At 35.1% G+C, this 23,890-nt stretch overlaps 1 protein-coding gene and 1 long non-coding RNA gene across 16 annotated transcripts in view; one reads left to right on the plus strand and one right to left on the minus strand.

The window, feature by feature from the left end:
- The window catches only part of FOXP2 (forkhead box P2), a 555,335-nt gene that overhangs the window by 337,142 nt on the left and 194,303 nt on the right, over positions 1–23,890 (plus strand). The gene's annotated exons all lie outside the window — the stretch shown is intronic.
- The window catches only part of LOC111098843, a 49,653-nt gene continuing 38,209 nt past the window's right edge, over positions 12,447–23,890 (minus strand). The window contains exons 4-5 of the long non-coding RNA XR_005369785.1: positions 17,872–17,944; positions 12,447–12,818 (exon numbers count right to left, since the gene is read on the minus strand). This is a non-coding gene — a long non-coding RNA (uncharacterized LOC111098843). The remainder of the gene's footprint in view (positions 12,819–17,871; positions 17,945–23,890) is intronic.

Genomic DNA, 23,890 nt, shown 5'->3' on the forward strand with positions numbered 1-23,890 from the left:
TTATTTAATATCACTTTAGCTAGTTTTCTTACATTTCTCCCAGATCTATTAAAAAGAGTGTCTGCTTAGGAAAAAAAAAAGTCACCAGCTACTGAGAGGCTTAGTTATGGTTTCTATTTGTGCTTGTCAGGATTGTCTAAGAGAACAAACACTAGAAGACAGAAAAAGAATTAGTGCTGGGACACCTATTTTCAGCATATCTTTTTACATCCTAGTCCTTGGGATGATATTTTCCTGTTGAGTTGAAAATAGGCATATACATTGCTAATTAATTACCATAGCTTTCTCAGTAATAGTCAATGGTGGCCAAACACTACTAAAATGTACTACCGTGATATGCTAACAGGGTAGGCTTTGCATTAAGCATCTTGGGAATTCAGATTAACCATTATCACTGGGTCTTGTGATCTGAAGCATTATGCATTTACATTTATTAGTTGTCTTTTTAAAAATCAATTGATATGAGAACAAATCAATACATTTAATTATAATTCGCAAGTAGTTCATTCAAGATGCATGACTGTTAAGATAATTGCCTCTTAAATCAGTGATTGGCATGTGTAGAAATTTCATACAAGAAAACCATATTTGAAAAAAGCCAGTTAGACATCACATTTTATGTCTAGATTAGTGCTTTCCAATAGAACTTTCTGTGATGATGGAAATGTTCTATACGGTGCTGCCCAGCACAATTAAACTAACCACATGTGGCTACTGAGCACTTGAAATGTGGACCTGAATTTTTTAGTGTGTTTTCTTTAAAGGAATTTACATTTAAATAGTGACATGTGGCTCTTGGCTACCATATTGGATAGCAGAGAACTAGGACACTTAAAAAAAATGTATTTAATCATAAGTAATACAACGCTTAAAATTTAAATATATGGCCTACTCATTTTATTCATTTTATCTGTACTCACTTTATGGAAAATTTTACTTGATTTACATTTTTTAAGTAAACACAGAGTGAAAATGTAAATCAGCATATTTAATACAATCAATCCTGGTGACCAAGGTAGCTTGTTGAGGGGAGGGGTTAGTCATAATCTCTCTTAAGGCTCTCTGGCAAACCATGTCACTTCCGTGAACTTGAAGTCTGAGTAAAAATACAGCATGAATGCTGCAAATGTAATTTCAACACAAATGTCCTTATGTTCAGAGTAAGAAAAAAGAACATGGAAATGATAGATTTGCTGCTTGAGACTTAAATCAACGATTAAGAAAGACAGAAACAATTTAGCTTCTATTTTGACTTTTTTTTAAATCAAGAAGAATGATCTTTGGATTGAAAAGTACTAAACAAACACCATTAAAAAGGAATTAGAATCCGCATTAGGGAAAGAATTGTTAAAGAGCAGCTCCTTGCTCCCAAACCTGGCATGAACAAATGTTATCCCTCTGTAAGTTGATAAGATTGGGATGTGAAATTTGTGAACAGTTGTCTGGAATTTTTTAGTAAATGTGAAAGTGGAAATTTTGTCCAAAGAATTATCCAAAGGGTGGATGCCGAGGCCCCCATTTAAAGAGAAAGAGAGGAGGAGGAGGAGAGAAAAAAAAAAAAAGACCAAGATAGGTAGGTGAGTTGTCAACACTGTAAAATTGTGACTAGAACAAATTACTAAAGGATGATTTATAAGCTCTTAAAAAGGGCAGTAGTGCTCAGTAGAAGCAACCATGTTCATACAGAAAAATATTTGTGCAACTAATCATGCATTGGTCCTCCTTTTTATGTGGCAGATATGTTACAGGATTCTCAGTGGATGCCTGAAGCCGTAATTATGCTGAACCCTATATATACTTTGTTTTTTTCCTATACATACATATCTATGATAAAGTTTATTTGTAAGTTAGGTACAGTAAGAGACTGACCATAATAACTAATAACAGAATAGAATAATTATAACAATATGCTGTAATAAAAATTCAGTGTTTGTGCTCTTTCTCTCTCTCTCCTAAAATATCTTGTACCATACTCATCCTTGTTCTTGTGATGATGGGAAATGATAAAATGACAATATGATGAGAAGAAGTGAGGGGAATATTGTAAGCAGCTGTGAGGTAGTGTGACCCATACTGCAGGTAATCCAAACCACAGAAAGTGAAATGTGGGTAAGAGGGGACTATTGTATTATCTTTTTTTGACAGAATAAAAGAAAACTGTAGTGGGTGCCTTATATCTAAAGCATTTCTTAAAGCTTCACCATAGCCCAAATAAGATAAAGAAATAGAGTTGATGATGATAATGCAGTTGGGTAAATTATAATTAGTTGAACAACTAATCGCAAAGAGTACTGATTAGCTCAAGGTAGGCTCTATTTGTGTGATAAAGAATTCTGTCCTTAGCCCTGTTTTGTTTTTGTTGTAATTTTTACTATGTTTCAGTGGCTTTCATTAGCAGTGAGCAACTTCTCTTGCCTAAAAGCCGATTCAAGAATAAAAATATTCATGGGCTACAATCTGAATGGCAGCTTGTTTCCTTATACCCACAAACATGTATACATCTATATAGCTTTTTATTTCCATCTGTTTTCACCTCTCGACTGAATTGATTTCTTTTGAGTTTCCATTGGTTTGTCCTTATAATTTCTGCAATTGCATGATCTCATTATGGCCATCACAGTCTTGATTATATATGACCTTTCAACTGAAGTGTCTGATTCTGACTAGAATGTCTTTCAGTAAATCCGTAAGGATACTTCCTGGAAGTAACTACCAGTACACTTTTGGATATAACCTTTTTCTACAAAATTGGGATCATGATGCATACATTTTCTAACAGATTAATTTCTTTATGGAGGTGATGTTAACAGACAGTAAAATCTACCCTTATTACTATGTGAGTCCATGAGTTTTGACAAATGCATACAGTCTTGTAACCACCATCATCACTCTCCAGAAGTTCTTCATGCCCCTTTGTAACTAGCTCCTCTCCTACCCCAGTTCTGCAGTGTTTTCAAACAGCATTTTCTTCTTTTTTACTTGTCATGAGTATTAGCTCTCCTATGGCACTTTTCTTCAATAATCCTCTTCCATGCCCAGGTAGAATTATACATGACTTAAATTTTAATTCTTTTCTATAATGTCCAAATTTCAATAGTTAACATATATTCTAAAAAAAAAAAAATCAACGCCACTCCCATCTATTTTATAGCATATGAATGCTATCTTAAAGGATGTAGAGGGGCAGCCTGGGTGGCTCAGTGGTTTACCGCCACCTTCAGCCCAGGGTGTGATCCTGGAGACCCGGGATTGAGTCCCAAGTCGGGCTCCCTGCATGGAGCCTGTTTCTCCCTTTGCCTGTCTCTCTCTCTCTCTCTCTCTCTCTCTCTCTCTCTCTCTATATATATATATATATATATATACACACACATATATATATATATATCTTTAATGAATAAATAAATAAAATCTCTTTTAAAAAAGGATGTAGAGGTGGTTATGGTTGATTTAGTTATCAATATTACATGGCCAGAAGGACACCCAATTCCCTCTTTTTAAAGCTTTTATAATTAAGGATATACTTTAAATAGTAGAGGTACTATTTCTATTCTAAACCTTTCTCACTAGATTGGAGCCTCAGGCCTAGTTAATAGACACAGAGGGATCTAGACAAATTGGAAGGCATTCATAAGACAGTGACCAGGATGCAGAAGAACTTATTGGAATGATTAGCCTACTTTATTTGATTCCAATGGGTAGAATAAGGACTAATAAGACCTAAGTTTCAAAGAGATAGAATTGAGCTCATTTTAAAGAAGAATGTTTTAACTCAGCATTCCAGAGTGAAGAGTGAGGTCTTTGTCACCTTTGGTGTTCCAGGAAAACTATATTTGATTAATGGGGATATCTGTGGAGCAGTTGTAAATGATACAAAGATGAATGGCCTATCCAACATACCATTGTTTATAACTTTAAATTCAAAGTATTCTATAGTAACATCTTGAAGATAATTAGTATATTTGGTAGTAATTGGGGGGGGGGGTTGTCATTTGGGTTGCCAGCCCATGTTTTAACTTCATTTTACCCTCCTCTCTTCCCTTGTTCTTCATGACTGAACCTTTTAATGGCACCTAACCTAATGTATTGTTGAGAGAAGAAAATACTTGGGCATTCTGGTAATTATTACCTTCTCCCCTATCTCTTGTGGCCTGTGCTAAGCCTTAGTAAGAACCAGCCCTGACAGGCTGACCCAGGAAGCATTAGCTTTTAGATACACAAATCAAATATATTGCAACCCTTGTCAGGTCTGGGACTTAAATTCAAGTATAAACCATTGGGCTCCTGTCCTCCATCCTACATCTCAGCTCACTTCTTTCTTGAGTCCCATTCTGATAAAGTGACACTTGGTGGTTCCCAAAGCTAAATTTCTCACACATGCCCAGTGTATGTAATTATAATTCTTCTCTGTAGAACCATTTGCCAAGTTATTCTGGAAGTTTGTCCACCCAACAAACTCTTGGGCCATTGCATGTTCTTTCCTTTTATTCTCATGACCGAACTCTATTCCAAACACACGAGTCCCCAGGAATTCAGTTAGGTAAGTGGCTTCAGGACAGTTATGGCCCAGCAGCATTCTAAACATGAAATTCTTTGCTCAGAAGTCTTAAGTTATCAACTACCTCCCAGATAATCTGTTCTTATGCCTATATATTTGTCAAGACCTCACACCACCTCAGCTTGGTTATTTTGACCTTGCCTGAGCCTTTATTAGAGATTTTGACCTTGCCTATTTTGATCTTGTCTGAGCTGTTATTAGAGATTCTTATGATTCTTTAAGCTCTGGTATTTTGCCTTCCCAGCGAAAACTTCTCCTGTAATGCCCTAGAATTTCCTTGATGCTGGTCTCGATTTAGTAGATAGGTTCAGTCCTGGGCCCTGCCTTGGATTTGTAAACCTCAGGTATCACTGAAAATTTCTTTGAATGGAACACATATGTTGAGACTCCTGCAAAACTGTAGTCAGATCCTTACTTCTTTCCATATTATAGGCATAGTTGGTAGATAATGAGTTACTATAGATTTCAAATGTAATTCGACAGAAACAATAGAGATATTTGACATGAATTGTACTAAGACTCAAGCTTAAGGTTTTATTTTTCGTTGTTCCCCAATTCAGAACATCACAAACAGCTCACTCTTTTCTAAATAGGGCAAGGACACTTTCAAAATTGAAATTGTGATTACAACACCTGGGTGCTAAGCTCTGCGCTGCATGAAATTCGAGATTGTTATTGCTAGCGTTCAAAGCACAGAAAGTCTGAGTGGTGACTGTCTAGGATCAGCAAGTAGGCTCACCACAGTCAGTTCTTGGAGTTGAATTATTTGAAATTGGCAGGTGGTTTCTCTTTTTCCATAGATTTCTTTCCCCTTTTCCTGACAGTGCATGTGTTTGGTGACCTCCACTGTTTATTTAGCTTCTGCATACATTCCTTAGGATTTGTTTTATGTGTGGTTTTTTGGTTGCTTATGTTTCTTGTTATGCTTGGCTACTACTAGAAGGAGTAGTGGTGGTGGTCTGCTTTGGGTCGGCAGTCAAAACAAACGTGATACTCATTTTGAATATCTGGCTTTGAGTTTTCATATAAAAATATAAGCACCATTTACATAAGTATATTGCTTGAATTGAATTTATTTTTTATTCCTGACTTGCCCCTAAAGAAGTGCCAACAACCTCCAAAATTGCTTAAAGCAAGCATCAGAAGGAAAGAAAAGTGAAGAATGAGGATAAGCCATGAACTGAATAATCAAACGTGAAATAAAGGGAACAAAACACAAACATGGCTTACTATCCACGTATCATTTGGAGATACTTCAACTGAAAAGGGTTAAAGCTCTCATTTACAGCCCCCTCCTCCTTACCACTTTCTTTGTTATTATTTACTTGCTCTGTTGTTAAAGATGAGTAATCATGTTCTGTACTCTTTAACAGCACATACCATGGGGTATAAGGAGTATGGGAATAAGAAACTGAAGAAATTAAAAATTAGAAGAATTGAAAGGAATTTGTGAACAAAGATATTTATGAATTATTAACATTGTCATTTTTTAAAGGCATTAACAATAAGGTGTTAGAAAGCATTAACTTTTGGAGTAAGTCTGTATTGGAGGGCGCTTCTTGGATCCCTCCACTCTTGGCTTACAGAACACTTTCATCTCCTGGTGCTCTTCATATGCCTCACGCTGTTTATTTTCTGTGTCCTTTAGTGGCTCCTCTTTTTCTGCCCATCCATTAAATGCTCTCCTCCCCAGGGTACTGTCCTCAGCCTACTGCTCTTTTTCTGTAATCGAGAGCATATCCACAGGTAATTTCATCCACCTTCAAAGTGTCAGCTACCTCTCACACATGAGTCAGTGACCCAGACTTTTCTAGTTCCAAGATGTGATATCTTCACAAGTCTTCTTTCTATTTTAATTATAGCTGTTTATGGGACATCTTCCCTTAATGGCAATAGGCACTTTAAGTGTATCATTTATAAAATTGAGCATTTTATGTTTCCCCAAAATTGTTCCCTGAAAATCCTCTAAGTTCTAGAAACCTAGGCATCATCTTTGATGACCATTTCTCTAATGATTGCCCAAGCCCATCCAATTCAGCACCAAATTCAAGTATAAAGGAGCCACTACTCCAGTACTTTGAAGCTTTGTTATATCTCACCTCAACCATTGCAGTTGTTTCATAACTGGTCCCACTGCTTCTGCTTTTGGTCCCGTAAAATTTATATATATAATTACAATCACACACACACACACACACACACACACACACACACACAGAGTCCTATTTACATCACTTCCTTGCTTAAGGAAACCTTCAGAAGGGATGAGCGACAGGCAAAATAGGTGAAGGAGATTAGGAGGTACAAACTGCCTTTATAAATAAGTCATAGGAATGAAAAGTAAAGCATAAGGAATACAGTTAATAATATCGGAATAGCTTTGTTCAGTGACAGACAGTAACTTCACTTATCCTGGTGATTTTGTAAGGTATGCGGTTGTGGAATCACTGCGTTATACACCCGAAACTAATATAGTATTGTATGTCAAGTACACTTTAATAAATAGAACAAAACAAAAAGGGGCAAAAAAAAAATCCTCAGTTGTTTACTATTATCTTCAGGATACAATCCAAACTATTTAACATGGCATCCTTTATTGCTTTAATATCAGGCTATTCACCCAGCGTAGTGTGCACACACTCCCTGACTCAGAACTTCGTCTCCAGCCATCTTGTTTATAGCTCCCCACACTACATGCTGTCCTTGCCATAGTACCTGTCTTTGCTTCTGCCATCCCCTACTTGGAATAACCCCTCCTCACTCTACTTAAATCTCAATTTAAATCTTTCTCTTTCAGAAAGAATTCCAGGCAGTTATTCCCAACTAAGCTAGGTGTCATTCTTCTTTGCTTCTACAGGAACACTATGAATGGATGTTACCCTCTTTAAAATTATCTTTTTTTTTTAAATTTATTTATTTATGATAGTCACAGACAGAGAGAGAGAGAGAGAGGCAGAGACACAGGCAGAGGGAGAAGCAGGCTCCATGCACCGGGAGCCCGAAGTGGGATTCGATCCCGGGTCTCCAGGATCGCGCCCTGGGCCAAAGGCAGGCGCCAAACCACTGCGCCACCCAGGGATCCCTAAAATTATCTTTTAATATGTCTCTCCCTCTCAAACTACTGTGAGCTTTTTGAAGACACTGGATTGTTCCTCTTTAGTTCTCTTTAGTTGGCACATAATTTGAGATGTAATAAATGGTTATGAAAGTTTGCTTACTTAGGAAAGACCATAGCCAATGAAGACTAAATATTTTGAAGATTGTTCGTTTGGCTTTGGATTTTGCACATAAGAATTCTTAATAATGCCCTCATATATCCCCAGTATTCAACTGGCTTCTCTTTAGCAGCTCAAATGACTGTGTTTCTCTTCACCTCTTCTCCCTTTAGCACTGTCATGCCTGTGACCTCCTTCTGTTCCACACTCAAATGTCCTGAGTGTAAGGCTCAGAGAACCAGAGCTGCCCCCATGTCTTCCCTCTTCCATCAGTCTCTTTATAAATGGATATTTATATATTTTGAAACTATCAGCCAAATTTTCAAAAGTGAAAAAGGTCACTATGATAGAATATACTATGTCATATGCAGTATTCCACCAGAATATATTAGATTAAAGGAGTAAAGTTGACCAGCTGAAAAACAAGAAAGGAGAAATTTTCTTTTTTGATTCAGTGCTTTCTGAGCAGCTCATCCTTATTCTTGACTCTGTGGTCACCTCAAAGCTCACTGCTGGTGACCTTCACATAGTGGTAAGTTTTAGAAAAGTATTTAAAAAACAAAGTAAAAACTTTATCTTTTTTTTTTTTTTTACTTGCCATGCATAGGAATGTAGGAAACATCCATGATTGTAAAGTTTAAGCTCTTTCTTAACATAAGACTTCAGTCTTAACTTTACAAATTGGCGTGTTGATGAAGTGGTGATAAAAGGGAAGCAGGTATTATTCATTAGGATACAATGAAGGCTTCAAAAGTGTGGAACTGAAATAGCTATGACCCACCCTTCCTTCCTTCCTTCCTTCCTTCCTTCCTTCCTTCCTTCCTTCCTTCCTTCCTTCCTTCCATCTTCCTTCCGCCTCTTCTGGTGCCATAATTTGTCAAAAGAAAATATTTTATTTAGTTGTAATAATTTTATGAAATATAAAGGGCATTGAAATACTGAAAGTAATTGTAATGTGAAAGATATTATGGCTATGAATTATCTTTGATGCTTTGAAATACTAAAACATGGAGCTATTCAGACTTTTTCTGTTTTGAAAGCAGAGTTTTGCTATCCTTCTCACATCACACTTAAACTTAGAATAGCACATTATTCTTTATTAGGGAATATAAATTTACTATAGATAATCCTTAACTAAAAGGACTTTATAGTTAAATGTAGAGAATTTCTACATGGTGTTGAATAAAGGGACCGATGTCATGAACTAACTGCCTTACAGGTAAAATAAATTTTTGGTTACTTTTTTGAATGTCAGAAACAAACACAGAATTCTTTCTTGGCTCGCCATGGCTCTGTCTCTACCCCGATGTCACTCTGCTCTCCCTATTGCTCCCTTAGCTCCAGCTTGCCTTCCAGTTTCTTTCTTGTGCCATTCTTTCCTGTGCAAGCTCTTCCTTCTGCTTGAAATGCTTCCTTCCTGTCCTCCCACAACCACCCTCCCAAATACATACAAACACATACCAGGCTAATTCCTACCCACCTTTCAGATTTTACCTTAAAGCATCCCTTCTTCTGGGGATGCTTTCCTTAATGCTCCAAACCAAATGCCATCTTATGGCTTCATATAGCTTAGAGAATCTTTTTTACCACTCATAAGGCATTTTATTATCTTCCCCCAACATACAAATTCTGTCAAACTTCCACTTAATCCTACCTCCTATTCCCCCCACCTATCTTTGTCCCTGTGTGGAAGGAAAGGGTCAATATCCTTCACTACATTCTTATTTCCCTTAAGCTGGACCAAATATTACTATTCCTGTGCCTTTCACCCCCATCACCCTGGAACGTTCTTCTTTTTTTCTTTAATCATCAAAATCCAGTTCTTTTTCAAGGTTAAACATTTGTTCCTTAATGCTTCCCCTCAGTCCACGCCTACCCTGTCCAAAATTAACTCTCACTCTTTTGCATCCCTCGTACTTGTTATAACACTTACTCTTTTCTGCCTTGTCTGACACAATCTTTTTTTTAACTTCCAAAGTATCTTAAAGTCAGGGGTAATTTCTCCTTCAGCAGTATATGTCCCCACAATTCAGTGCAGTGTTTAATATGGCACTTTAGCCAATCAAAATTAATAAGTAGGTGAAAATTGTGATGCTCATTCAGCATGAGAAAGGTTGACTGTCTTTGGGTGATGAGAGATTTTGAATCTAGATAACAGTGTTTTTCTGTCCCCCATTGCCTCCCCCCCCAGACTGCCTTTCATTTCCCACCATATCATCACACTGTACATAGCTAATCAAACCAATATCTACCTTTATATCTCTGTCTTTGTTCATCTCGTTTTAGGTCCAGAATGCTTTCCTTTAATCTTGCATTTCTTGATTTATCAAAAATCTCACATAAATATTTCAAAATCCTTGTCAATGTTACCTTCCTTGTGAAAAGATTATTGATTTCCCCTTTTCATCTCCCATTAGAAGTTACTACTACTCTTGTTGTGGTCTTACAACAATTGCTTGGTCCTCTCCTTAGGATTTACTATGTCCTAACTTATAATTAGTTTATTGTATGTCAAAGCCATGTGCTGTTCTAGTGGTGAACAGGTTTTCTTACCTGTACACTATCCAGTGACTACTCTGCTATTTGGTATATGATTTTCTGAAAGAGCTAATAAGTAGTGTAGTCTTGGCTTCTTTATATTTTATGCATGGAGTGTTAGATGAGGCCCCCTAACTGATAAAGTTGAAAAAGTTCAAAGAACTTGACAAAAATTTGCTAAATATGTTAAAAATAGCATAGTAAGCAACTCCATACTGAACATTCATATAAGGTAAATTTGTGAGGAAAAAAAAAAGAAGTGGCTTATTTCATAAAGTCTTTAAAATGGCACTTTGAAATGATAAAACTATACCATTCATAGATTAATACTGGGACTTTAAAATGTCCTTCTCCTCAAGTTTTGCCAGATAAGGTTTCCTTTTTTCTAATTCTCTAGGATCTAATACTCTCTCTTAAATTACAAATGGTTCTAAGTTATCACTAAAAGTACATGCGTGTCTGGGAGTGGGTTTGGGTGTGTGGGTGGATTTGTGTGTAGAGGGAAAGATGTCATGTAAGTCTCCACAGGGATTCTCAACACTTAGTAATAGAACGGTAAAAGAAAACAGAGGTAAACAAAGAAAACTGTTATTCTCTATGCCAGCCATTATGCTACTTGCTATGTATTCATATTATATTGCATCTTCCTATCAACCCCAGAAAACCCAAGTTTGGATTGATTGAGGCACTAGGTAGGTCTCTAAGTTTACTTACTTACAGTTACTAAATGTGAGGCAGGGATTCAAACTGAGGTCTGTGTGATACAGAACAGAACTCATTTCTACTTAGATTTTAACTGGATGGATACTGGTTTGCAAAATTAAATATCCAATTCCTATCTTGAGATTCAGTAGCTTAAATATATCCCCCACCCCATTATGTGATCCAAACACAGAAGGGAGATTCACTCCCAAAACCTTGGTGCCAGAAAAGAGGTAAAGAGATAGACTCCAAAGTCTGAGTAATTGGCCCTGAGCAGAGCTATAGAGGCCACAGTGAGAAGGAATCAGTGGTCTACTTATAAAAAGCTATCTTATTTTAAAATAAGTAACACTAGTGTAACTGGTATATTAAAAAATCTAGTTAAGTGTTTAGTTAAACTCTAATTCTTCTAGAATGAAAATCAGGCCCACAACCTTAAAAAGCTTTTTGTAAAGAAATGCCTCTTATCTGTACCCAAAATGAATGCAGACAGTTTTATTGCCCTCCCTTTCCAAATCATTTGCCAAAGAGGGAGCCCTCCCTTGCATACATTGAAATGACTCCAAACCACAAGAACCACCACCATGGTAGCATCTGGGATTCATGTGATAGCTGCTGCCAAGTCTTTCTCCTCACAGTTCTTACACCATCTCAGCCAGAACTGTAGGTCTAAGTCAAAAACACCTCCCAGAGCCAATAATTTTATTTCGACTTTAAGTCTATAACAGTAGTTATGCATGATTAAACAATGCCTAATAGCATGTCACCAAACACCCACCCATCCCTGCCCCCGCCCACAAACCCACACACCCCAAGCAGTGGCTGTCTTTTCCCCCTGAAGCCACACCCGTAGCCCTGTCTGCACCATTGCAGACCTGCAGCGTTCAGCTTGAGGAGCCATAGATCTTGTACATTTTTACCACCCTTTTTAGAAGTAAACCTCTCTTATGCACATATGTAAACTTCATCTTTCTGATTTAGAGATTGAGTAATAGCATATGTGACACCTAATAGTGGCACTGTGCAATGCATTCTGTACATGTGACGAATTCCATAATAACAGGCCACCAAATTTCAGGGTGTTGGTTACCAAATAAATTTAAATGAAGTCCAAAAATATGACAGGCTTCTCAGAATTGCTTATAGAATACTCAAATCTACTATTTATGACTACTGTCTTACTTCAGCTAATTACACCAGCATGTGTGACGAGTACAGATGTTCATTGAGAGGCCACACACATCAACAAAACGAATTGTATTACCAAAACTTTTCTATGGCTTAATATTAGACCCATATAAATTCTCTATACGTGTAGCATAATAAATGCCCTGTCTCTCACAGGGCTATTCTTCTCATTGTAAACCAGTTATAGCTAAACTCAGACTCTGATTTATTTTTATTGATTTCAAATAAACTAAAGCTTACACTTCAACCCAATTGAAAATCCTAGAAAATAGCAGATGATCAGTAACAATATATAAGATTTAGGGTTGTTGGTTAGGGAATTTTTACCAAAAGATTTGCTATAAACCACTATAGACCTTGCTGCTGACAAACCTTTACAATTAAATTTTCAGGGGAGTTTTCCAATCTATGCGGTTATTTAACAACCATCATTCTCTGTGCTCCTTATCCACAGAATGTCATTGCTTGAGCCTTTTTGCCCATCAATCTCATATATTTTGATATCTCTTCCAAACTGGCATCTCTTGCTTTGCTCTGGTAGGCTGTTTCCCACGCTATTATTTTTCCATTGTTTTTATCAGCATATGGATGTCATTGGTGAGGTGACTTGGGTTCTTACTCTAAAAAGAATAATGGTAAACGTGAAAATATCATCTTTCAGAATCAGCAGAGATATAGGAGATGAGTCCTGCTTGTGTGAGCCCAACAAAGTGAGCATGAAAGCTCACTCCATAGATCTAAGGCAGGACTTTCAGACCACAATAAAACATGCACCCATCCATCCTCCATCCACTTATTCATTCACTTATTCATTTATCAAATACTTATAGAGCACTGGAAACCAATGTTCAAGTCATGTATAATATATCATATATTTATTTTTAATATTTGTGAATGTGTCTATTATTTATCCATGTATATGCGTAAATTTTGCAGTTCAGAGGTTACAAACCATTTTACAGTCTTCATCCCCTTTAAATTTTAATGAAGTCCTCCACATGCTCTGAACAGTTTATGACATTACGCTTCCAGGTTTAAGGATCCAGTTTTAAGTCATTTTTCATTTGAAAACATTCAAGCTGCATAAAGTAAAAGAATGGAAGTTCTCTGTATATATTTTATGCTCTGCCCCTTTGTATAGCTCTATCATAACCAGTGAATAGATTGAATAGATCTTATTATAAGTCCCCTCTACATAACTATAAGAGAAATTAAATGAAGTAATGGTTCTTTGTTTTGTTTTGCTTGTTTGTATTGCATTACCCCATGGAATTTGAAGAGAAATGTATGTTTTCATACCTTAAAAATAAGATATTTTAGGAATATTTAAAAGTCATGTAGAGATTAATGTGACTGCTTAAAATAGCAGTAATACTTTCCTATTAATATTTGAAAACATTTTTTATATTTGAGCAATTTTCAGAAGAAGAGGTTTGGAAGAAAAAAGAGATAGAAAAATCAGATTAGAAGCATCTGTTCCAAAGGAACTTAAAAATACCTTAGCTAAATCCCCTTAATTTTTAAGGAAGAAAACTGAGGCCCAGAGAAGTTAAAAGACATGGCTCAAAACATGTATCTTCATTGTGATTAAAGATCTTTTAAAAAATTGAAAAATAAAACTTCTTGACAATTTACTATAATAGATTGTAGCTCATAAGCAGTTCTGTTCCAGGATTATTGGGGAAGTTATATATTTTTTGTTTGATTTTGAACATATACCAGAGAGTTGCTAAGCATTTAACATTTCTTATTCCTGATAATGAACAGCTATAGATTTTTCCTTAGTTATTCCTCTCAGTACTTTATGACAAGTACTTTTTTAAAAGACCTAAACTGTACCTTATCACAGAATATGGAGAGATATATTACCATGCGCATCTCTTAGGAAAAGTATAAAACTTACATAAACAGAAAAATGTTTATGAGGTGAAAATAATAAATATGCTTAAAATAGGCATAGACATGCAACAGGGGGGAGAGAAAGTTGTATCTGTTTAACTTAGTTGAGATAGAAGATAATCTACCAGTGATTTTCTGAAAGAGATGGGCTCAAAGTACCTCTAAAAATCTTCTGGGCCTCAATAGGAAGAGTTCTAAGGGAAACAGGTATCCTGAGTTCTAAAACCATAGTTTATTAATACCTAGACATTTATGAGATATTGCAGTTAGCAGACCTCAAGAAGGAAATCCGGTAGAACATTTTTTAAAATGTAGAGCTTCTAAGGAAAAATAGCTAACACTATTAAGATGCTAGAGAGACTTTTATAAAGGAGACTGAGCCAAGGGTATATTAACATAGCCCATCATAATGAATCATGTGAATTTGTTGATTGGGGATTTCACCAAATTCCACAATATCTCAACCTTTTTTGGGCCTCCTGAGTCTCTTTAAGGGCCAAAAAATTAAAAAAAAGAAACCTTATTATTCTTAGATAGGTAATACAATTATAAAACTTATTCAGGATTATGGCCGACTTAAGAATAGATTCAAATGGAATCTAAATAAGTAGATGAGCGAGGGATAAAAAATTGATTATTATGGTCTCATAAAAAAAGTTGACATGATTAAGAATCAAAGGACTGGATCTGACTTATCTTTCTTATGATTTTCCTGAGGGAGGTGAGACTGAACTCAAGCCACTGATAGATCAGTAGTTCTGATCACATTTGAGGTTTTAAGTTGGCATAACTCTGAACCCCTCTCTTCTTAGTACTCTCTGTAGAGTTACTCCTTGCATTCAGACATGACATAAAAATAAGAATTTTACCACAGTTGTCTTACAGTTCTGCTTGGTGAGGCCAGAAGGAGTAAAATGTGAATAACACTGATTACTCTGGATCCAACTTTGCTAGATCAATAAAAAGGCATATAGACCTGTATAAGTCTGTCTTCCTGTTTTCTCTTTTCTTTGTAAATGAACCTACACATCACTACTTTCAGTGTGATGTCTTGATGACTTGACTGTATTTCCTCCTTTCTCTGTTTACAGAATTAAGCTGTATTTTATAAAACATTCTGCTTCAGTATCTAAAGTAGCATTTAGCCATGTTCTGGCATTTTGTATGGTATGATAATTAGTTTAGAAATGTATCATAAAGAATAAGGCTTCTCATTTTGTCTAAGTAAAAACATAAAAGTGGGCATCAATTAAACATTTTTCTTTTGTGAACATGGACTTCTTCCTTCCCTAAACAACTTTCCAGTATCGTTCCCTCCTGACAGTGGTATGTTTTTATCTCTTTGAAAATACAATTGGATTTTATAAAAAGTAAGGCTATTTGTAAAGATCACATCAATGCAAATAGTACTCAAGAAAGATCCTTGTGGTCTGAAATAAACAGTGTATACCAACAGATTTGCTCAAAAAATCTCACAGAAAACATAACAAGGTTTATACGGTGAAAATTATGCTTTTCTTCCCTAACGGAGGAGTCTTAGCTATTAGGAATTCTTGTACCTGAAGCAGTTTTGGAAATATGGGTAGAGAAATTTTCACAAAATCAAATTCTGTTTTCTACACACTGACATATGATGCACAATAAATTAATTACAAAATTTTAGATGGAAGACCGTATAAGTCTGATTTTTTAAAGTTGTTGCCTTCATGATTTAGTCAGAAACAAATGGATATAGTAAATTTTTCTTGGAAGATCAGAAATAAAAATTTTATCACAATTGTCTTAATATGGGCTACCACAGTAATTCACTAACTGTTAACTCGAGAATTGCCTAGTAGCTTGTCCCTTGTTCCCATTAGACTGTCTACCTGACTAATAGGATTGTGTTTATTTTTCAACCACGGTATTTTAACCATTCTGAGTATTGGTTAATTCTCTCATTTACCTTTAGTTATTTCATTTTCAAATGAGAACCAAATCTATTTCTTTCTCTAGTATCTGCCATAGGAATAATTTCCTTTTCTTAAATTTTGGACTTCAGTGAGCAGTAAGTAAAAAAGACACATTTGAGAAAATCATGGTCACTTTAACACCAAGTTGCATGTCTTCTTTCAAGAGAGCTGAAAAAGGTTGATAGCCAAAAAAATTGTTTTAAGGTTTGTTTTTATATTTTTTTATCATTGCCTACTTCAGAATAATGAACACCCATTTGAACTAGAGCCAAGGTTGACCCTTGTTTCACATTTCCCCTCCTATCCTTCTACATCATTATCGTCATCTTACAACTTTTATTGACTTTATTTTATTCCAGGAAATATTTTAAGTATTTTTCATCTACTGTTTCATTTAATGCTCACAATAACCTGGAGGGTAAGTGTAGATATATCCCCTAATTTGCAGATGTGAAAATTGGGACAGTGATTCTAAGTGGTAAGGCAGATTCAAATCCAGGCACTTTGACCTTAAAACCTACATTGTTATTTACTACTATTCCATTTGTTTCCCATATATTTGCTACATATCTCCGTATATACATAAATTTTCTAAGGTAGGTGTTAAGTCAAAATGTTTGTAGCATATATTATATATACTACTATATTATATAAATGTACATGCATGTATAAATGTAATCACTTTTTGGTAGTACTTGGAAATATGCTGATTATGATGATCTTTTTGATGCCCATAGGCCACCTATGAGAAATTGCTTCAGAGAGTTAACAGTGACCATTGGAGAATCATTGGGATAATGATTGTGGTTGAAAATCAATTTAACCTGATCTAGTAATGAAAACTAAAACTTAACACAAAAGTATTTGTCTTGTGGATGAATCTCTCAGTGCTGTCAGAAACAACATTTTATTCATAATCTAATTTTCTTTCCAACTCTGAGGATATGCTGATATAGATTATTTTAATTTAATAATAAATTTGAAACAGGACACTAACCTAAGTCATTGCAGATATAAAATTACAATCACCACCTTTTTCTTGGAGTTTTATCGATAAGCTTTCCACCACCTCCCCTCCCCATTGTATGCACAATTTAAATTTGTACCATATTTTAAAATTATTTTATAAACAGTTGCAAAGAAATCATTTAGCTATATTTTTATGTAATTTTTCAAAAGCTCGGAGACCTTTACTTCTCTGTTTATAAGCTAATCAGACCTGAGAAATATTGATGGTATCTAATCCTGGATAGCCAGTCTAACTATAATAAATATTGGGTCACAATAAACAATCGGAGTCTAGGAGATGTATGCATCAATGCATAATTACAAAGACAAGCCAAGAAATGTGCTCCAAAGTATGACAGATTAATTTCTGCTAGAGGCATGGGATAGGTAAAGATTCTCTGCTCAGAAGAACAACCAGTATCTTCCTAAAGAATCAGAAGTGAGAAAAGATGTGACATTAATTTGCACTTCAGTATTCTCTACTGTGTCTCTGCAGTTAGAATCCTGCTTCTCTGCCCGTATTAAAGGAAAGTCCAAGTCCTCTCCAGGAAATCCCCCAGAGTACCTGATTCCCAGTTCAGGTTAACTCATACTAGGAATATTCTTTGCAGATCATCTCAGATAAAAATTGTGTATATCAAAACAGTATGTTTAGAATTATAGCCCCCTAGGTGGAAGGCTTGGGCTATAACCCTGTTTAGCCCCCTTATCTGAGAAGTTTTCTGCTGTTATTGATATTTAATCTTGAAAATGTTCCAGACTTGTTCCAAAAGAGGAATCACTCTGGCTTAGGTTCTGCTTTTAACTTACTCACCATTGATTGCTCTCCTTTCTTCGTCACATATATAACTCCTAGTTGGCAGGATCCCAGGACTACATGCAGTACTCTAGAAATTAAATCCCATTAGTACTCAATATAACAGGAGGATCAAGAGGGAGGGATTGTCTTGAATTTCCTACTTGTTGTGCTACTATTTATGCATTGTGATATCATGCATGCTTGAACTAGCGATTGAAGGGAAAATCATTCTAATAGGCATTGGCAGTTAGCCCAGAAGTCCTACTCCATTCTTTGAGCAATGTTAACATGTGAATCCTCTCCATGTTGTGGAGGCTAGTAAAAATTGTCATTAGAATTTATTTCTCAAAATTATAATGCTATATTCTTTGTGTTCTTTTTAAAATATAAAAGGGGCAGTTTCCTCCATTAGGCCAGATTTTGGTTTTCTACTGAAGGTAATTTGACGTTCTGATATATGTATAAAACATGGATCACTCTTTCCACAAAAATTTTCCTTATCAATCTAATCTCTCCTGGCTCAGCATTAAAGCTGCATGTTATTCTATATATTTTGGAAAATGTAAACATAAGAGTGAGGGGGAAAAAGCATGTCTTGATTGTGATGAACAAGAAGGATGTACAACATTGTCAGAGGTTTGTTTCTTTATAATTTTAATCTTTTGGAAAATCATGTTGCTTTTTTGTTCTCCCTACCACCTACTCTTACCTTACTGTATAGAATAAGCACATTTAAATATAAATATTTTATTCTTTGTTTACACCACACTAGCACACATGATCCATTTGGCACATGAAGTTAAAACATGAATTCATAAAGGAAGAATTAAAGAAAAAAAAGAAAAACCAGTTAACTTGACTATTGGTTAATCAATAGGCAATAAAATAGACCAATGTAGACATAGCTTTAATGTTTCCTGTCACAAATAATATTTATAAAATTTATGACAGAAGAAAACTGTAACATTTCTAGACGGAAATTTCTTGCCAGGAGTTTTCCTTTCAGCTTTTTCCCCTCCCCATGATTTGGTAAAATTTGCTCCACTGTACAAGTTTCATGTGATAGACTCTTGAGATCACAGAAATCTTTAGAAACTGCATTCCATAGGCCAAATGGAAACCTTGGAGATATTATATCATCTTCTCCCCCAAATTAGTTCCGATTTTTCCTTACCTGTCTCTCATTTATTTTCCACTCAATCAGCCTGGCATGAAATCATACTCTGTTTCTTTCACATTTACCCCATCCCCTTGAAGAAACATCACCAGGCTAAATTTTCTATCAGAATATTAATACTTCCACCTTTTCTTTTCTGTTTCCACTACCATGCACTTTATTCTCTCAGATCTGGGTATTGTGCAGTGTATCTCCGTGCTTCTGGTTTTTGTTTTGGTTGGGTTCCTACTCTCCAATCTTGCACATCATCTGTATCACCTTAAACTATTACTTTCGTGATATTCAACACTTCATTCAAAGATCTGAAAACTGGGGCACCTGCGTGGCTCAGTTGGTTAAGTGTCTGACTCTTGATTTCAGTTCATGTCATCTCAGGGTTATGAGATTGAGCCCTGAGTTGGGCTCCACACTCAGTGGAGAGTCTGCTTGAGATTCTCTCTCCCTTACCCTCTGCTCCTACCCCCTCTAAAATAAATAAATAAATCTTTTAAAAAAATCAGGAAAACCTCCAACATATTTATAGATTATTTTTAAGCTTTTTAATAACGTGTTCAATTCCATTTGGTATGTCTGAAATAACACTTGCTTCAGAAAGTTCGAATATACTAGTCCCCAACATGGAATATTTTTTGTTGTCATCACCCTCTATATATCCCAGCTTGAGACTCACAATTTTTATGAATCCTGACCATTTCATCTGGATTACATCCTACCCTTATGAAGCCTCCCCTATAGTGGATATTACTCTCATTCATTGACACTTAATACTGCCCTTTATAAAACCACCCATATCTATATATCTTATCTCCTTAACAAAATACATAAACTCTTTGACAACAAAGGTTGTGTCTGAAGAGTGCTCAGCATGTGCTGGACACATAGTAGTTGTTCAATAAATATTTTCTGAATCAATGCACAAATGTATAATTTGGATTATAATAAATGGGACATTTATTATTTAATTAAATTAGATGTGCTTTTTAAAAAATAATAAAGCAGTCCTAGAACATCTTCTCCTTATTATAATTAAAGTTGAATTTACTGGTCCACTTCTTCAAGTACTATATCTAAGACATGAGAGCCTGTTAAATTCCTACTTAATTAAGTTTTAAATGTACTTTAAATGTACTTTAAAAGTTAAGGGTATAAATCACATTGGGATAAAATAACTATCTTTCTTAATGTTATATGAAGTCCATGTTACTTATAATGTTTGAAAGCTCTTGGGTGACAGTTTTCTTGCAGAAGGATATGCCCTCATTTTCAAAACTACCTTTAAAAAAAAATTCATGAGAGACAGAGAGAGAGAGAGAGAGAGAGAGAGAGGGAGAGAGAAAGGCAGAGACACAGGCAGAGGGAGAAGCAGGCTCCATGCAGGGAGCCTGACGTGGGACTCGATCCGGTCTCCAGGATCACACGCCAGGTTGAAGGCAGTGCTAAACCGTTGAGCCACCTGGGCTGCCCTCAAAACTACCTTTTAAAGTAATTTTGATAAAACCTTATAAGGTACTGATTTGGGTCTTTTTAATTGCAGTGACAGATTTGTTTTTACATGTGAGAATCTTTATTTTTACAAAAGGTGCAGTCAGCGATATCTTTTAAGAGTAGATTACAATGCTCTGCAAATCTCACCATGTTCTACTGATACACCAGAAATCAATAGAGGTTGTGTATTTGTGTTTGACTTTTTAAAGTATGGTTATATTTTCCAAACAATTTCCACTATAAAACAGAAAGCTAAAGACACTTTTCTTATTTAATGTTCTAATTCATAATTAATAATGCTGTTATTAATTTTAGAATATAATCTAGTGGTCATGTAACCAGTATTTCCTGGTTATATACAGTGGCATATTAACAGGATTTGCCAAGAATGAATAAAAATCTTTCACATGTCAGTAAACTCTGAAGTATTAAAAACTGTATGAAGAAAAAGTGCTTTTAAAACATTTTTTCAAAATAATAATAATGACATTTGTTATTCGCATTTTTGGAAATAAAATGGTGAGTGAGTATAAAATTGATATAGTGTGGTTTTATTTTGTATATTAATTTTTACTTAAGAAATCCTATCCCCAGTTGCATCTGATAAACTTGGTATTGTCATTATTAACCAATAACTATTCATAGTTGATAAAATTTTGTACCTTTAGAAAGTATCTTTTAGATAACATAAGTCGCATTAGTAGAGAAATATTAGTCAGAAATCATTATACATTCTACCTCAGAAGCAAGTTAACTATAGAGAATGAATTTTGGGTTATTGTTTAATTGTGCAGAATTTTCCATTTGCTTAATAATGGGTATTGGTTAAAACATTTCCAAAGGTATTCTGTGGTCTCTAGATTTAAATAAATATCTAATTTTTATGAAGAAAATAGGTAATTTTTATTGAAAAAAGTCATTAAAATATATGAATTTATGCACAGTTGAAACTCATATAATATTATTAATGTAATTAGTACTAAATGTTAAAAATGTTATAAAATATATTTGTTTTACCTAAAGTTCCAACTTAAAATCTTTGAGATGAAGACATTACTTTATCTGAACAAACTACAATTTAATGTCAGTTAATCTCTTTAAAAGATCAACATCAGATTTTTCTAAAATACATTTTAAATTTGTGTTACTTTTATACATATTTTAAAAATCTCTGAATTCTTACATGTGTTTTGAAATAACCTACATCAGTCCAACTTTCAACTTGGATACAACACCAGAGATACTCCCTGAAGCACCAGGACCCTGGACACTACATGACCTCTTCTTCATAGGGCCATTACATTCAGGAACAGGAGACATAACTGGATTTTATAACACAGAGAAGAACACAGAGACTGAGACAAAATGCCAAGTCTGAGGAGTCTATCCCAAATGACAGAATAAGATAAGGTCACAGCCAGAGATCCTAAGTGAAAGCAATGTAAGTTACATACCTGATGGAGAATTTAAAGCAATAATCATGGACTTAAGAAAAGAATAGAAGACATCAGGGAGACCCTTCCTACAAAAATTAAAGTGATTATTAAAAAATAATCAGAAATGAAAAATGCAATAAATGAGATTGGAACTAGGCTTGATACAATGAACTTCAGGCTTGAAGAAGCAGAAGAATGGATTAGTGATATAGGAGACAAATTGTGGAAAATAATGAAGCTGAACCCAAAATAGAAAGAATTATAGAACACAAGAATAGACTTAGGGAATTCAGTGTCTCCATCAAACATAATAACATTGTATTATAGGATTCCTGAAGAAGAAGAAAAAGGGAGCAAAAAATTTACTTCAATAAACAAAAGTGGAAAACTTCCCTAATCTGGAGGAGGAAACAGACATCCAGATTCAAGAGGAACAGAGAACCCCCATCAAAATAACCAAAAGCTGGCCAACACCAAAACATATTATAATTAAGGAAAAAAAAAATCTTAAAAGCAGTAAGACAAAAGAAGTCTGTAATTTACAAGGAAAACCCATATGGCTAGCTGGAGATTTCTCAAGAGAAACTTGGAAAGCCAGAAGGGAGTGGCAATATATTCTAAGTGCTGAATGGGGAAAAATCTACAGCCAAGAATACTCTATCCAGCAAGGCTATTATTCAGAATAGGAGAGATCAAGATTTTCCCAAACAAAAACTAAAGGAGTTCATGACCACTAAATCACCCTGCAAAGAATATTAAAGGGGACTCATTAAGACCAAATGTGACAAAGATAAGAAATGATCAGAGAAAATCCCCAGAAACAATAACAAAACATGTAATAAAATGGCAATAAATACAAATCTATCAATAATTTGAGTGTAAATGGACTAAATGTTCCCATCAAAAGTGTCATTCTGAGAAAACAAGACCTATCTATATATTGCCTATAAGAGATTCATTTTTAGACCTAAAGACACCTGCAAATTGAAAGTGAGGGCATGGAAAAACATTTATCACGCAAATGGCTGTCAAAAGAAATCTGGAGTAGCAATACTTATCTCAGACAAACTAGACTTTAAAACAAAGACTGTGAAAAGAGACAGCAAAGGGCATTATATAATCATAAAGGGGACAACCCCACAGGACGATGTAACGATTATAAATATTTATGCACCTAACATGGGAGCACCCAAATATATAAGACAACTAATAACAAATAAAAAGAAACTAATTGTAACGACATATATAATAGGGGGTTTTAACTCTCCACTTACATTGATGGACAGATCACCTAAACAGAAAATCAACAAGGAAACAATGGCCTTGAATAACACACTGGACCAAATGGGATGGACAGATATATTCAGAACATTCCATCCTAAAAGAGTAGAATATATGTTCTTTTCAAGTGTACATGGAACATTCTTCAGAATATATCATATATAAGGTCACAAAACAGGCCTCAACAATATGAAAAGATTAAAATCATACCATGCACCTTTTCTGACCACAACACTATGAAACTACAAGTCCAGAAAAAATTTGGAAAGACCACAAATACATGCAGGCTATACAACATGCTACTAAACAATGAATGGATCAACCAGGAAACCAAAGAAGAAATTCACATGGAAACTAATGCAAAGGAAAACATGACAGTCCAAAACCTTTAGGATATGGCAAAAATGGTCCTAAGAGGGAGATATTTAGTAATACAGGCCTACCTCAAGGAACAAGAAAAACCTCAAACAACCTAACTGTATACCTAATGGAGCTAGAAAAAGAACAACACAGGGAGCCTAAAGCCAGAAAAAGGAAGGAAATAATGAAGATTAGAGCAGAAATAAATGTTATAGAAACTAAAACAACAACAACAAAAAAAAAACCCATCATACACACAAACAAAACAATAGAACAGATCAATGAAATCAGGAGC

Source organism: Canis lupus, chromosome 14, assembly GCF_011100685.1.
Source record: "Canis lupus familiaris isolate Mischka breed German Shepherd chromosome 14, alternate assembly UU_Cfam_GSD_1.0, whole genome shotgun sequence".
Lineage (NCBI taxonomy): Eukaryota > Metazoa > Chordata > Mammalia > Carnivora > Canidae > Canis > Canis lupus.